The sequence below is a fragment of the Callithrix jacchus genome, chromosome 14 (genome assembly GCF_049354715.1).
Source record: "Callithrix jacchus isolate 240 chromosome 14, calJac240_pri, whole genome shotgun sequence".
Classification (NCBI taxonomy): Eukaryota; Metazoa; Chordata; class Mammalia; order Primates; family Cebidae; genus Callithrix; species Callithrix jacchus.
The window spans coordinates 15,508,254-15,523,450 of record NC_133515.1 but is presented as its reverse complement, the minus strand read 5'-3'; the positions used below and the strand labels follow the sequence as shown (position 1 = coordinate 15,523,450).

The following is a 15,197-nucleotide window of genomic DNA, read 5'->3' as shown; positions in this document are numbered from 1 at the left end:
TTTTAAAAATATCTACTTACCTTGTGGCTTTGTCCTGAACTGGTACCCAGGGAAGACCTGGACACCTGAGGACTTGACCTCACTGTTCTGCATTTGGTCTCTGGCTGGTTCTTCCCATTGGCTAAACCCAACCAGAAGCCAGACAGCAAAGGAGGCCTTTGATGCTTGTTCACATCAGCCATCCTGGGAGGGTCTGGCTTTTCCAAAGATCTGCCACATGGTGGTTATAAATGGCTCTAGAATTAGAGTCATGTTGACCAGATTACAGCCCATTATCTATAGTAACTGAGAGGGCGCCTCTGGGAGTGGCTTCCTATATAAACTCAGGGGCTAACAAGGCATTTGGTCCTCTGCATGTTCTCCCTCAGCTCCTATTTGAGGCTTGACATGTCACCAGTTCACGTTTTGTCCCTCTGATTAAGGGTGTTGCTGCTAGAGTACAAATCAGTTTAGACAAGAGATCACCAGCTGTCATCAATAATGTAAGTTGGTGTGGATGAAAACTCCAAGCAAAAATTTTAGAGGGATTTGAAGAAGATAAAATAAGGGTATACAGTATCTGGAATGCTCAGAGTGATAGTCACCTGTTGCTGTACTGTTGTGTTCCACTTTTTGTGTATATTTTTAGCATGTGACTTGAGAGAGAGTGAAGTCCTGAATTTAAGGGGTGTTCGAAAAGCTCAAGCCAGCCCTCAGCACACAGGAAGCATGCTTGCTTTCTTGCTGAAGATATGATGGCATAACCTGAGGTGCTGAGAGTAGTCCTGGAAAGCATTGCAGTCCTGAATGCTGTAATCCCAAGTGCTGAAACCCCTAAAGATCAAAATTCCCAAAGCTTAGAACTCTAACATTTAAGATAAGGTGACGCTTACTCAGCACTGTTGCTATTTGATCACCAGTGTCGTTTCTGCCAAATTTGCGGTCTGTATAGGCATGTGTGCAGAATGGATTTCCCTGTATCCAAAACAACTTAGAATGATGGTACAGAAGATGGGAAAGTTTAACAGGGAATGCTCGTGTCAGTGTATACGGACTCGTAGAATAATTTCAAAAAGAACAGCATCATATAGAAAATGGAGGTGAATGTATTCTAATGGAGGAGGGCCATGTCCTAAAAGAAAATTTGTGATTCAAGACTTCAAAATATAATTAATGATAGTGAAAATCAGCCGCTTTTTGTGGGCAATCTCTGAGCAATTGCCCATAATCCATCCTTGTAATACACTTTTTCATATGCTGAATTTTCTTTTTAGCTTTTTAGGGGGAGAGTTCCTTTTAAATTTGTTTCCCACTATTTTAAAATGGCAGCATTATTTTTTACAATTCTCTCTGCTGTGTATTTCACCCTTGCGTCATTTCCAATACTGGAGGTTTAAATCGTGTACAGACTTTGAGAGAGTTCTAATTTGTTTTATGCTTTTTTTTTTTGTAAATTTGACTCCATGAAAGTGCATTGTCACAACATTGATTTTGTATGTAAGCATTATGTGTGTACATTCTCAATACATGAAGACACGTCCTCTTTATATATCTTCATTTGTGATCTTGCAATCACAAGATCTTGGCTCTTTGGGTGATTGCATATGTAGTAGTGACTGTCGTGTAGTTTTTTTGATCGATCTCATCAAAAGACAGGTTGTCTGTGATGGTAGTTCACAGGACCACAGTCAGGAATCTGGTTCATCTGCTCATAACTGTTACACCTGTGCAACCATCATTAGTATACCTAGAGTATTTACGCTTGTTTAAAGATGTATGTTATTATTGCCTATTTCATTGCATTTAGTGGCCTATGAAGTGGTCTGCTGTGAGTTTTTTTATGTTTCTCTAATAAGTCCCCTTTTAAGTGTAAATAAATGTAAAGAATTTTCCATTTTTTTCTAGAATTATATGTTGGGGATTTTGATCTCTAAGGATTGAAATTTTAGGGATTTAAACTTTAGGGATTTGGGTCTTTTGGGAATTTAGCATTCAGGATTATGGCCTTTGGGACTGTATCTTCCCAGATTATGGCCCTAACTCCTTAACATCATGCTGAGATTCTTACTGAGTCAGTTCCCTGATGGGGTAATATGGTTCATTTCAACACCCAAACTATGTCAGCATAAGCCAAGTTTAAAAAGAAGAGGTGCCTGGATTCTGTACACCAGCAAATGATGGTGCTGTTTTTCAGGTTGAGACTTCCCAGAGCTGATCGTAGAAGTATTTACACTTACTGGACATTTATACAGCGGTTCCTGCCTGTTTATTGTTCTGGGAAGTGCAGAATGAATGTTTATATAAAGGTTTCAGGAATAACAAAAGCAAGGGTTAGACAATGAAAGGTATTCACTTTAAAATGAGGCTGGGCTTGTCCTCCCAGATTCTGCGAACAGGCGCTTGGTAGGCAATGTGGTTCACAAACCACTCATCCTCTGTACCCCAACACATACTGGTTCTGCTTCTGAGGACTTTCCAGTCCAGAAAAACAAGGCTTTCCTTGGTCTACACTCTTCTCAGCTTACAAAAAGTGGTACCATTCCATGCACTCCCTCCGAAAACCCTATTCTCTCTGCCCCAACACTAAGTGCTTCCCTCTTACCTCTCTGCTATCCTTCTCTGGCTCCTCGGCTAGCTGTCTTCCTCTGACATGCAAACCATCAGGCCAGCAGGGAAAAGCCTGTCCATGGTGAAAGAGACCCAGATCCCTCCATCCAGAGACCAGGTGCGTTACCCCCAACCCCAGGCCTTTTCAGCTCAGGGAGGGTGAAGAAAAGGTAGTCCCAGCAGCAGTAAAGCCAGACAAGATTTAAAAAAATGGAGGGAAACGTGGGCCTCGCTGGCCCTTGTGACAGATGAGAAGCACAAACACCCCACAGTAGGCTCAGCAACACTAGGCTTACTTCAGTGGGCTTGTGCTGCACACAGGTGGCTGACTGGACAACGCACCCCATCCCATGTACAAAGCTCAACTCTGGCAGGCTCCAGGAGCCACAGAAACAGGTTCACAGAAAGATTAAGGCTACCCACCCCAGAGCAAGAAGCTGTAGTGATAGTGACTCCCTCAAAGATGATGGTGGCGTGGCACCATTGATAAATGACCATAAGGGAAAGGTGCTTGAGGTTCAAGGTGAGAGCCTCAGGCTGTGACAACAGTGCACAGTTAGTTCACTGCAAGCTCCTTGAGCTGAGGTTCTTCTGTTACGTTCAGGGCTGAGTCTCCAAGACCCAGCACAATGCTTGGCACATGGAGGAAGGTCCGTGGACGGTTCTTGAAAAAAAAAAAAAGAATGAACAGTACCGATGAATGAACAAGATTTTATATCCCATGGGCAAAATGCCTGAGTGAATGGGCCTGGGGGTGCTGAGATTTTGCATGAGACACGGCCCATGGTGGGGTGCCCTTACCCAGGCTGGCAGCTGGGGATAAACTGCCAGAGCTCACGGCCATCTGTGAGTCTTTGTTGTCTGTCCATCCTTGTGTCTGCCTCCTAGTGGAGGTTCAGTACATATTTCCCAAATTGAATAAAGCACGCTTGTTTCAGATCTATCTGTCTTGTGGTTTTGCTCTCCAAGTTTTTGAAAACACAACCAAGAAGTATCTGTCCACCTTTCCTCTATGATCCCATAAAAGACAGGCAAGTGCCACATTCACAGGCAGTTCCTCTCCTTGGCATGCCCAGTCCTGACCACAGCCCCAAGTCCTGGCCATGGCACTCCCTGCAGATGTGGCTCCTTCCCACAGCATCTGCTGCGGGTAGTGAATGTCAGGCAGGCACCCGCCCTCACATCTCATCCATCCCCAGGACTGTGAGAGTGAGTCGGTGTAGAGCAGGAAGAATGTCAACCAGGGCTGCATAGGGGCAGAAACGTCCAATACCTTTCCTCCCCTTCAGTAGGGCCACAGCCAACACTTCTCTAACAAAAGATAGGCCAACAAGAGAAATGCATAGTGAGCTTGGTGTAGTGGCTCACATCTATAATCTCAGCACGTTGGGAGGCTGAGACAAGAGGATCACTTGAGCCTAGGAGTTTGAGGCCAGCCTGGGCAACATAGCAAGACCCCTGTCTCTATGAAAAAAAAAAATTTAAAAATTACCCAGGCATGGTGGTGCATGCCTGTGGTTCCAGCTACTCGGGAGGCTAAGGCAGGAATTGCTTGAGCCCAGGAGCTTGAGATAGCAGTTCATGAGGTATGATCACCCCACTGCACTCCAACCTGAGTGACAGAAAGAGACCTGTCTAAAAAAAAAAAAAAGATTTCATCAAAGCTTTATGTGACATGGAAACCTTGAGAATGAAGACTCAGAAGGCCCAAGGAAAGCTGCCCATTATAACAATTTGGGCTTAGATTTGATGAGGGATGGACAGCCCCAGGGAAATTTGATGAAAAGGGAATTTCGAATGCTAATAGGCTGAGTGAGAAAACCCAGCAAGGCCTGTCTGCTCAGATTCTTCTTGGCCTCTCTGTGTGGCAATCCTTCCTCCCAGCTATAGAGCAGGGCCCTTCTGGAATGAAGATCTTATGATCGACTTTCAGATATGGCAGCGCAGAGAATTGCTTTACAGCCAGCTCTTGCCCAGAAAGGCAGGAGAAGGTTAGAGTAATACTTTCAGGTTTTATGGCTGGGTTTGTGGGAGAGTTCTGATTTCTATAACCCACTTTGGGAGGAGGATTCTGGTTTCTTTGAAAGCCACAGGGGAGGAAAAGAGGTGGGAGATAGGAGGACAGAAAATGGTCACAGGGGCTTGCTGCTGAGGCTGCTTCTGAGGCCTTCCAAGTAGTCAATTTGCCAAAGCACCATATTTAGGAATATTGATTCCTGAGTCCCAACAGAAGCCATTGTTGGAGACCAAAATACACCACCTGTAAATGTGCTGGAAAAGTTACCCTTTTGCAAGAGAATTCACATCTATGAAGGAGATCTCCATTCCTGCACCATGAAGAGAAGGATGACTGAATCCCTCAAGATGCTTCTGTGGAGAAGGTGCCAAGTTAACGTGACCCATTTTGTTCATTTCCTATGCTTTTCCTGGGCATTCCTCTTGCCCATAACAGATTTTCCTATACTGTTCTTTCTCTGTTTCAGAAAATGATGATACTTCAGCCCAAAGTTTCAACTCCCTCTTGGATCTACTCTAGAGACGCTCAGCTCTCTGTGTAACTCCCATGGATATAGAAGGTATCCACACTATTCAATATTCAGCTTGTTGGTTTTTCTCCTGTTGATCTGTCTTGTGTTCCAGGGCATCCCAGCTAAGAACTCATGAAAGGTTCACTGTTTTTCCTCTCCTTCATTTTGGGGGGCTGTTCCTAGAGATCAAAGATGAGCCCTGCAAACTGGGAACCCTCTCAAAAAGTCCTTTGTTATTTGGGCATCCCAATTTCTAGTCCTCCAGCCAAGCTTCCTTGACGGGAGGTCCTCCCTTAGGACTCTCAGTGCCATATCTTCCTGATGTTATTGTCTCTTGAGATACTCTGCCCTACTCCAGAGGCTGATCTAACACTGGAAGTCCCTGCTCCTTCCCGGACACCTACAGGACTCACTGCATGGGTCAGCTGGCTAGTCTGTGTGGGCAGTCAGCACTTACTCCAGAGGGACTTTGGACGGTCCAAGCAGAGCTTTGGCACGGCAAATTCAAACTAATAGTCCAGAGGATGGGGCTCAGCCTGCACACTCTGCCCCGGGCTATGTCTGTCTAGAGTCTCCCCTGGCAATAAGACCCAACACAAAAGCACTGAAGCTACCTCATGCTGTGTCTTAGGCCAGGTCCTATTCATGGGTAGGTAACCCCATGCTGATCTCCGTAGACAGAAGAGGAAATTAAAGGATTTCAGGCCTTCTGTGCCCCAGGAGCCAGGTTGGGAGAGGAATCCTCACTTCCATCAGACATATCACTGAAAATGAGTTCTAGGAAAAGAAGAATTCCTCTGTATCACACAGTCAGATGGGGAGGTCATTACTTAAGTTAAAAACAATTTTTAAAAAACAAAGTAATCATTAAAACACGCACTTCCTTTAAATAAAAGGTCCACTAAATGCCTTTCTAATGTCCTGTTCGGAGCATAACTTGAGCCATGTTAGGTCAGATAAAAGTGACCCAGCGTGATAAGAATATGTATTATGATTACATATATTACATAAAGTTTATTTTTCTTTTCCTTCTGTTTTTTTTAGTGCTCTTTTCTTTTCTTTCTCTTTCTCTTGTCTTGCCTTTGTTGTGACAGGGGCACTTAGAGGATTCGACAGGCCCAGCTGCATCAGATCACTGAAGGTGGCATGAAAAAAAGCTTCGGGCCTTACATAGGTTTCCCAAAGACTGAGGAAACCCCAAGGACTACTGTAATCTTCAAATAAACTCAGATTAATTCATGCAGAAACATAGAAAGTTGTCTTCTGATTCTCAGAACTAAGATTTTAGATGAAGTTAATTTTCTTATAAAAGGAAGACAACATTATTGTAAATAATTTAGAGATTGCATATAAGACAAAGGAGAAATAAATCAGCCATATGCATTCCTCCAGCCATCACCACCTTCCATATTTGTGGCATATCCTTTCAGGATGTTCGTGTGTGGGGACGGGGGAGAAGGGTGCTTACCTGTGTGTAATAGCTTCATATTATACATACACCCTTTTTCCCTCAAGGACAATCGCCATTGCCGTCCAGGCTGGAGTGCAGTACCGCGATCTTGGCTCACTGCAACCTCTGCCTCCTGGGGTTAAACAATTCTGCTGTCTCAGCTTCCCAAGTAGCTGGGATTACAGTCACCTGCCACCATGCCCAGCTAATTTTTTTTGTATTTTTTGTAGGAACAGGGTTTCACCGTGTTGGCCAGGCTGGTCCCAAATTCCTGACCGTAGGTGACCCACCCGCCTCAGTCTCCCAAAGTGTTGGGATTACAGGCTTGAGCCATGACTTGCTTTTTATTATCAACATATTATATGTTTTTTTCCTATATCATTAAATATTCTCCTTTGACATTTCTAAAGATTGCAGCATGTTTTGCTTTGTTTTTACTTTACTTTTAGAGACAGGATCTTGCTCTGTTGCCCAGACTGGAGTGCGCTGATGCAATCATAACTTGCTGTAGCTTCGAACTCCCGGGCTCGAGTGATCCTCCTGACTCGGCCTCTGAAAATGCTGAGATTATAGGCATAAAGCACTGCGACTTGTCTGTTTTGATTCTTCATACACTATTTCTCTTTTTTTTTTTGAGACAGAGTTTTGCTCTTGTTACCCAGGCTGGAGTGCAATGGCGCAATCTTGGCTCACTGCAACCTCTGCCTCCTGGGTTCAAGCAATTCTCCTGCCTCAGCCTCCCGAACAGCTGGGATTACAGGCATGCGCCACCATGCCCAGCTAATTTTTGTATTTTCCATAGAGACGGGGTTTTACCATGTTGACCAGGATGGTCTCGATGTCTTGACATCGGCCTTGGCTTCCCAAAGTGCTGGGATTACAGGTGTGATCCACCTCGCCCAGCCCATATACTATTTCTCATTTATTCAGTCCCCTCTTCTGAGCTATTTACGTTGTTTCCAACTTTTCCTAATTTTGAGAAAAAAAAAAAAAAGAGCTTCAAGAAATGTCCTCTGCCCATATACACTATTCTTTCCTCAGGATAAATCTGCAGGCCTAGAATTGTTTTGGTAATGCAGACAGCTCTCACCAAATAATCCTCGGAAGAAGTTGGCCCTCGCCATGGGCGAGTGCCTTTTCAGCATACTCGTAAGTAAGAAATTTCAAAAGAATCAGGAGCTGTTGATATCCCAAATTAGTTTTCTTTCCTCTCCCAGCATATGGCTTTTAAAAGGCTCTGGGAATTTCACTGTTTTAATTTCATAGAGAAAACAATGTGTGGCTCGAGAAACCCTTATAATCATGCATGAGCAGGGAGGAAGGGAGGGAGAGAAATTTCTGCAAATGTATTTCACCCATGGCTTCCCAAATGCCTGCCATTTATTGAGCCTATTGTTCGGGCTTCCCTAACATCCTCTCACCCAAGCAAATGAACTCATAAGCCAAAGAGAAGGTCAGTGAGCTCTTTCCGGAAGGCAGCACTAGGAATCCACATTTCCCAGCTCACAGAGGGGCTGTGGGGCCTGGGGGAAGTGTCCCTCCACTCCTGGGCCTCCATGCCAGGCACCTAATCTGAGGGGTGGACAGAAGTGCAGCTGGGCAGCCTGTTGGAGGTTCTACCTCTTGTTTGCCAAAGTAAGGTCCCTTTCTGGCACTGGTGGCCTTTCCACTTCAGCTACCCTTTGGGTTGCTGGAAAATGTGAGGTCTGAGGTGACCTTGAGGCAGGCAGGACAAATGAGGACATGGCAGCCCTTTCCCTTCTGGGAGCCGAGGCTCCTTTAATGTGGAGGCCTTAAAAGGCATGTAGGAATCAGGGACTGGGTTCTTATCTCCTGAGCCTGGCCAATGTCCAGATGCACCTTATTTATAGCACCACTGACAAGGGCAGCACAGCTGGCTGGCAGCTGCAGAGAAGGTTGGGGCCATCTAACCAGGCCATCTGCCTGCACGGCTGCTGTCCCTGCTCATCGGGCTGGAGGACAGAAGACAGAACCCTGACACTGCAGGTAAGGACCACTGGTTCCCCATGCCCTTCTCTTACCCTTGCCATCCTTCCCAGCCTAACTCTGCAGCAGGCTTGGACAGCAGTTGTGTAGGCATCTTGCTCCATGCACAGGGAGCGTCCCAGGCCTGGGAGGAAGCTCTCAGGCACTGGGAGCTCACTGACCCCAGCAGAAATGCAGGTGGTGCTGGCTGCTGGCTCCTACCAATGGCAAAGCCCAGGAACGGAAGCCACCCTGCCCAAAGATACAGGGTCCTTGGCTTGAAGATAGAGAACCCTGCTCATTGGGAATGAGGAGAGGTTTAAATGAAATTGAGCCCCTGCCTCCACTCAGTGGGAATCCATTTTGAACACCAGAAAACATTTTTTAAGGGGAAAGCAAAAGAAGAAATATTATAAACATTGGAAACGGGGAAAACCACAGTGCACTTGAACTTTTTCTCCCTGACAGAATTTCCGGAAAGCCTGGGCTGAAATGGCAAATTACTGATGAGTCTGATTACTCTGGGAAAGTGTGTTTATACAACATGACTCTTAGTGGCTGATGGTTTGAAAGTCCAGAGAGCTGTTGCATGCTTTAAAAAGGAAATGCATGAATATTTTACAATTTCCAGAGCAGGGCAAACTCTAGGATGTACAGTCCTGAGTAACGCCCTGGCCAATTGTGTAATAATCTCAATACTGATAGGGTGACATATATATGATAATAGACATCATCTATATAAATATCTTCTAGCCAGACTCCATGCAAGACACTTTATCAAGTCTAATCTAAAAAGAAAAGAAAAAGTTGTCAGTCCAGTTTTTGTTTCTAAATTATTCTGAAGTCCGAAGAGTGTTAATAAATACCTGCATTACAGGTTAACGCTGTTGTAGCTCATATTTGCTGTATGTAAGTTTATTTTCATTGTTTTATTTGTTTCTTGAAGAATATTATTTGAATTTTATTTTATTGCTAGGCTTTTACAATTTTATTGATACATGAATAGAATTTACATATGTATGGGGTACATGTGAGTAGTTCAGTACATACACAGAATGTGTAATGATCAAATCAGGGTTTTGGGGTATCCAGGATGGGCTGGAATAAGGTTTATTATATGTTGAGATCATTCTGACCCAAGTTTTTATATTTAATTGAGTAGCTGACTAATCGACTCAAATGATTACATTTTGGAGGCTTTTTCTTATATTAAAAATATTTTAAAATATAACTTCCATGAAAAGTTGCATATTTTCCAACACAGGGTTCCCAGACTGCTCACCCATCACCTGTCTTTTAGAACATTTCTTACTTTTAAGTCTCATTGTTCTATTTAGAGCTTCCAGAGTTCTCCATTGATTTCAGATCCCCGAGGCTAGGCCAAGCCATGCCTCTCACTGCATTCCCATGACCTGAAGCACAGGGATGGACACACTTTCCACTGATCTCTAAAATATTTCATATTTACAATACATGGCCCAGAGACTGATTTTAATTCATTCTCTCTCCACCAAAGAATGAGTTAAAATTATATTGAGTGCTTACATTTTCTTTTTTTACTCTACAAATAATCTACGTTTACTATAAAAAATACAGACCAGCAACAAGAAGAAAATGGAAAATTATATATACTCTTATTACTCAAAAGATAACTATTCTTGCAATTTATTGTTGATTTTAATTATTTATTGATTCTAAGGTATCTTTGACTGAAAGACGTAAACCATTCACTTCATAGATTTTTTTTTTAATCCCACTATGAGATATTTTAAGGTGAATCCAAAAACATTAAGTTATTTGGGAAACTGTAAATTATAATTAACAGAAACATATATACATCAATCAAATTACTTGGTAATCTGCTTTCTGTCCAATTTATGGTCAATGCCTCTTACAGCTGTTTCAAAATCTAATTCCTTGAAAATTGGTTATCTCTATATATCGTTATGACCCATTTTGGTTAGTCAATATATTAAAATATTCATAATAGTTGGATGGATGAAGAGTCAAAGGGCATAAAGATTTAGATAAGATATTTTGTTAGAATATAGCGATATAACATCAGTTCAAAGTATGATCTGGTAATTGATTTCTACACTAGTACTGGTCCCTTTCGAATCATGAAAAATTCAACCATCTTGTGCCTTGATCTACATGCCCCCCCATGCCTTACAAATCTGGTTTACTGATTTTTTTTTATTCCATTGATTTATCAGCACCTCCTCACTTAGTCTCTAATACACTAAAATATGGATGAAAAACAGAAAAGAACCAACATAAGTGCTGAGTAATTTAATGTGTTACAATTTGGGATTTTATTTGAATTTAATGGATACATTTTAGATAGGGAAAAGAGGAATAAAAATTCATTTTAACACAGGACTTTTGTTGCGGTTAAAGAGCAATGCTGAAAAATTAAGCTGAACTAAAACCATCTGAAGCCAACAATTCATAAAACATACTTGATGTGTTTTATTAAGGGGGAGCATACAATTAGGTATTAAGAGGAAAGTGCAAGAATTTCATTCTGCTCTTTTATTATTATTTTATGACTTTTTTTTTTTTCCGAGACAGAGTCTTGCTCTGTCACCCAGACTGGAGTGCAGTGGCACAATCTCAGCTCACTGCAACCTCTGCCTCCCGGGTTTAAGTGATTCTCCTGCCTCAGCCTCCCAAGTAGCTGGAACTACAGGCATGTACCACCACACCCTGCTAATTTTCATAGTTTTAGCAGAGACAGTGTTTTGCCATGTTGGCCAGGCTGATCACGAACTCCTGACTCCAGGTGGTCCGCCTGCCTCTGCCTGCCAAAGTGCTGTTATTCTGGTCTTTAAAGAATAAGCATGTCTAGATGGTATCTGAAGCGTCTGTGGCAACCATCTATTTTCATATTAAGTAAAAGCCATCATAGTGCTTTTTCCCTGGGCTTGGTTCTGTGCAGCTAAATCTAAACTAATTTCAAAATATTAGCCCATGGTTTCATATGAACACAAAATAGAAAATGACATTATTTGAATATTCTACTTCAAGTCGTATCCTTTATAAGAAGATGAAATGGTTAAGATGAAGACACAATGGGTTACATAAAAACATTGTGTGTGTGTGTGTGTGTGTGTGTGTGTGTGTGTATATATGTAATATGTAATAACTAAAACCAATAAACAGTGCAATGGCTCAAAAGTGGAGTATGGTTAAATAAAATATAATATAGCCATAGTATGGAATATAGGCAACCATCAAAAATAAAGTTTACATAGAACTTTCAATTTTTAAAGCTCTCAATACAAAGCAATATTCATAATATATGAACTGAAAAAATACACCAAAATATATAAAATAATCATTTCTGAAGGATATGATTAGTAGTAATTTTATATTTTTCTCTACATATTAAATAGTTTACTAAATGTTCTACACTAAAACTGATTATAAAAGTTTTAGTAATGCAAAATTCTATGCAAACGTAAAACACTCTAATTATTACCACCAATTATAAAAATTGTAAATAACCAACCAGAATGATTTAGCCTATTAAGAATAATGGCTAGTTTGGGAGGCTGAAGGGAGACAATTGCTTGAGCCCAGGAGTTAGAAAACAGCCTGGGCAAGAAAACAAGACCCCAACTAAAAAAAAAGAGTTAAAATTTATTGAATGACCATTATATCCAGGAACTATGTTTTAGCTCATTTAACACAACAGCCCTATAGGCAAGTGTTACTATTAATTTTATCGTTACTCCTATTTTTGGAGAAGGAAACTGAAGCTTAGAACTGTGCTATTCATTGCTGAGGGTGCAACCAAGTTAAAGATAATGTCTTTTTGTCGTTATTGGGATTTTTTGTTTGTTTGTTTGTTTTGAGATGGAATCTCACTCTGTTGCCCAGACTGGAGTGCAGTGGTGCAATCCGGCTCATGGCAACCTCCATCTTCCAGGTTCAAGCAATTCTTGTGCCTCAGCCTCCCGAGTAGCTGGGATTACAGGCACTTACCACCACACCCAGCTAATTTTTGTATTTTTAGTAGAGATGGGGTTTCACCATGTGGGCCAGGCTGGTCTTGAATTCCTGACCTCAGGTGATCTGCTCACCTTGGCCTCCCAAAGTGTTGGGATTACAGGCATGAGCCTCCACACCTGGCCTTTGTCTTTCTTTCCAGTACGTTCCAATCCAGTTGGCTTTAGACTTGAATGGCAAAAGAGCAACCCTCTTGCCATATGCAATGGGCAGCATGGTTTGAATGATATAAATGAATGCTGCAGGCATTGAGGGCAAAAATCTATGGATGTTTTTGAATACTTGGGATAAAGTTTACAGAGCAAGGGGCATGGCACCTGGATGAAAGGAGGAATTAGCAGAGGCTGAGAACATTACAGGTGGGAAGGAATGTGAACAATACGGAGATGGAAAGTGATAAGATTTCTTCCAAGGTACCAGAAAACATGCTAAATGTGTTGAGGGCTAGGTAATGACTTAAGGACAAGAGCTGCCTCGCTTCTCTTTGTTCTCTTTGGGATATTTCTAAAACCCAACATTTTGTAAGATGAAATAAGGAAGTCTCTTGGCTCCCCAAAATAAAGCGGGAATAAAGAAAAACGTTTTCATAAAGTATCTGGAATAAGACTAATTTGGATTCCAGATTTAAAATAAAATGAAGCTCTGAATTAGAGAGATAATAGTTGTTGGTGTTCAAGTGCTCATGGCGTGTGCAGCAGTGTTGTGAGTGCTACACACACACACACACACACTCTCTCTCTCTCTTTCTCTCTCTCTCTCTTTCTCTCTCAGGATGTGTAGGGTGGGTGGCTCTACAAGGAATGCTAACAGTTTCCTTGTTTATAGATGAGGACGCCAAGGCACTGAGAAGCAAAGGGGCACAGAGGCAGTACAGGGGAAGCTGAATTTGAACACAGGCAGTGCAATACCAGCTTCACATTAATCCCACTAGAAACTTGGAAAAGCCCCCACAATGGAGAAAGGACCTCATCTTAGAAATGAAGCCAGGCACGGTGGCTCACGCCTGTCATCCCAGCACTTTGGGAGGCCAAGGTGGGTGAATCACCTGAGGTCAGGTGTTTAAGACCAGCCTGGCCAACATGGGGAAACCTCATCTCTACTAAAAAATACAAAAATTAGCTGGGTGTGATGGCATGTGCCTATAATTCCAGTTACCTGGGAGGCTGAGGCAGGAGAATTACTTAAACTGGAGAGGCAGAGGTTGTAGTGAGCCAAGATCATGCCACTGCACTCCAACTTGGGTGACAGAGAGAGACTCTGTCTCAAAAAAAAAAAAAAAAAAAAAAAAGAAGAAGAAGAATGAGGACTTTGAACTTATTTTTATTTTTCATTTTTAATTCTCCCTTTAGTTCCAGCACCTTCTCAAGAGGCTGGGAAGGGTATTCATCACGCTACTTAAGCCCTGAGAGCTAGCGCTGTAACTGGCACACAGTGTACAGCTGCCTAATAGATACTTGCTGAACCAAACTGTTGTGTGCAATTCAGTTGAGCTCTAGGAGTGTTGAAATCCAAAGGACGGAGCTGTAAGGTTTTCTCCTTGCCTAGTACTTTTCCCTTCTGCAATCCTGCCCGGGAACCAGATTTCATATTTACTCCCTACCTTTGGATACATAGCACAAGGACGTGGTTTTTAAATGGAATATTTTGGATGTAATAAGTACTAACATTTGATGATAATCTACTTAAGGAGTAGATTTTCTGATTTGGAATCTTCCATTTACTAATGTATCAGTCTTTGTGGTTGTGTCTATGTGCATACGTGTCTCTGTTTGTGTATTTATGTCTCTGCATGTGTCTGTGTGTGTCTCTATGAGTCTGTGTGTGTTGGGGGAAGAGAAGAGGAGGGAAATGCTAAAGGAGTCTAAACTCTATAAAATTCTTTTTGAAAAGATGTCCAATTTTCTTCTGAATCTTTTAATTAACTCACTAGGAAACAGTAATATTTTGCTCTCTTTAAATAACTTTAGGAACCAAAAAAGCAGGTGAGAGAGAATAGTCTCTTTACTTCAACTTTATTTACATCGAATAAAGGACCAGTGGCCAAATGTTGTGCTCTTCCAATAGCAAAATCAAAAGACAGAGGTCAAACAAGACATTCAGACCAGTTAGGTTCAGTGAAAAAATAATAGCATGTGTAAGACATAAAGCTGAGATCTGGAAAGTGCATGAGACAAACTCCTTTTAGGTCCCTGTCTCTCTACTCCTGCAAACTGAAAATGTAAAAACCTATGAGCAGGTGCAAATGTGTTGGCATTCAAATTAATCAGTATGGGTGATCATCCAAGTGAGGGGAGGAATCTGCACACCCACAGTTCCATGTCTACAAACACTCTCAGGAAGAAAAGCTCTGCAGACAGCAAGGAAGAGCGGGATAAGAACCTTCTAATTAGGGCAGGGCTCTCCACAAGTCAGACAGTTTGGAAATGCATAGTGGCAAGTTCAACTTTGTTTAAATCATGAAAGTTGGGTAGAAGCATTGATAAACCCTTCAGTTGCAGTGGCAGCAGCTGTGGCAGAATATCCTCCACCCTGGCTGCTGATGAGCTCTGGCAGGATCTTGGCACGCTGCCCTGAGCTGCTTCTACTTTTGTCTGCTGTGCTTCACTCTTTCCTGGGAAGTGTCAGCAAACCTC

At 42.2% G+C, this 15,197-nt stretch overlaps 1 protein-coding gene across 1 annotated transcript in view; it reads left to right on the top strand.

The window, feature by feature from the left end:
- The first annotated feature begins 8,456 nt into the window (after positions 1 to 8,456).
- Positions 8,457 to 15,197, top strand: part of FHL2 (four and a half LIM domains 2) — a 79,846-nt gene continuing 73,105 nt past the window's right edge. Inside the window, exon 1 of the mRNA XM_008980215.5 lies at positions 8,457 to 8,571. The gene's annotated coding sequence lies outside the window, so the exon portion shown is untranslated. The remainder of the gene's footprint in view (positions 8,572 to 15,197) is intronic.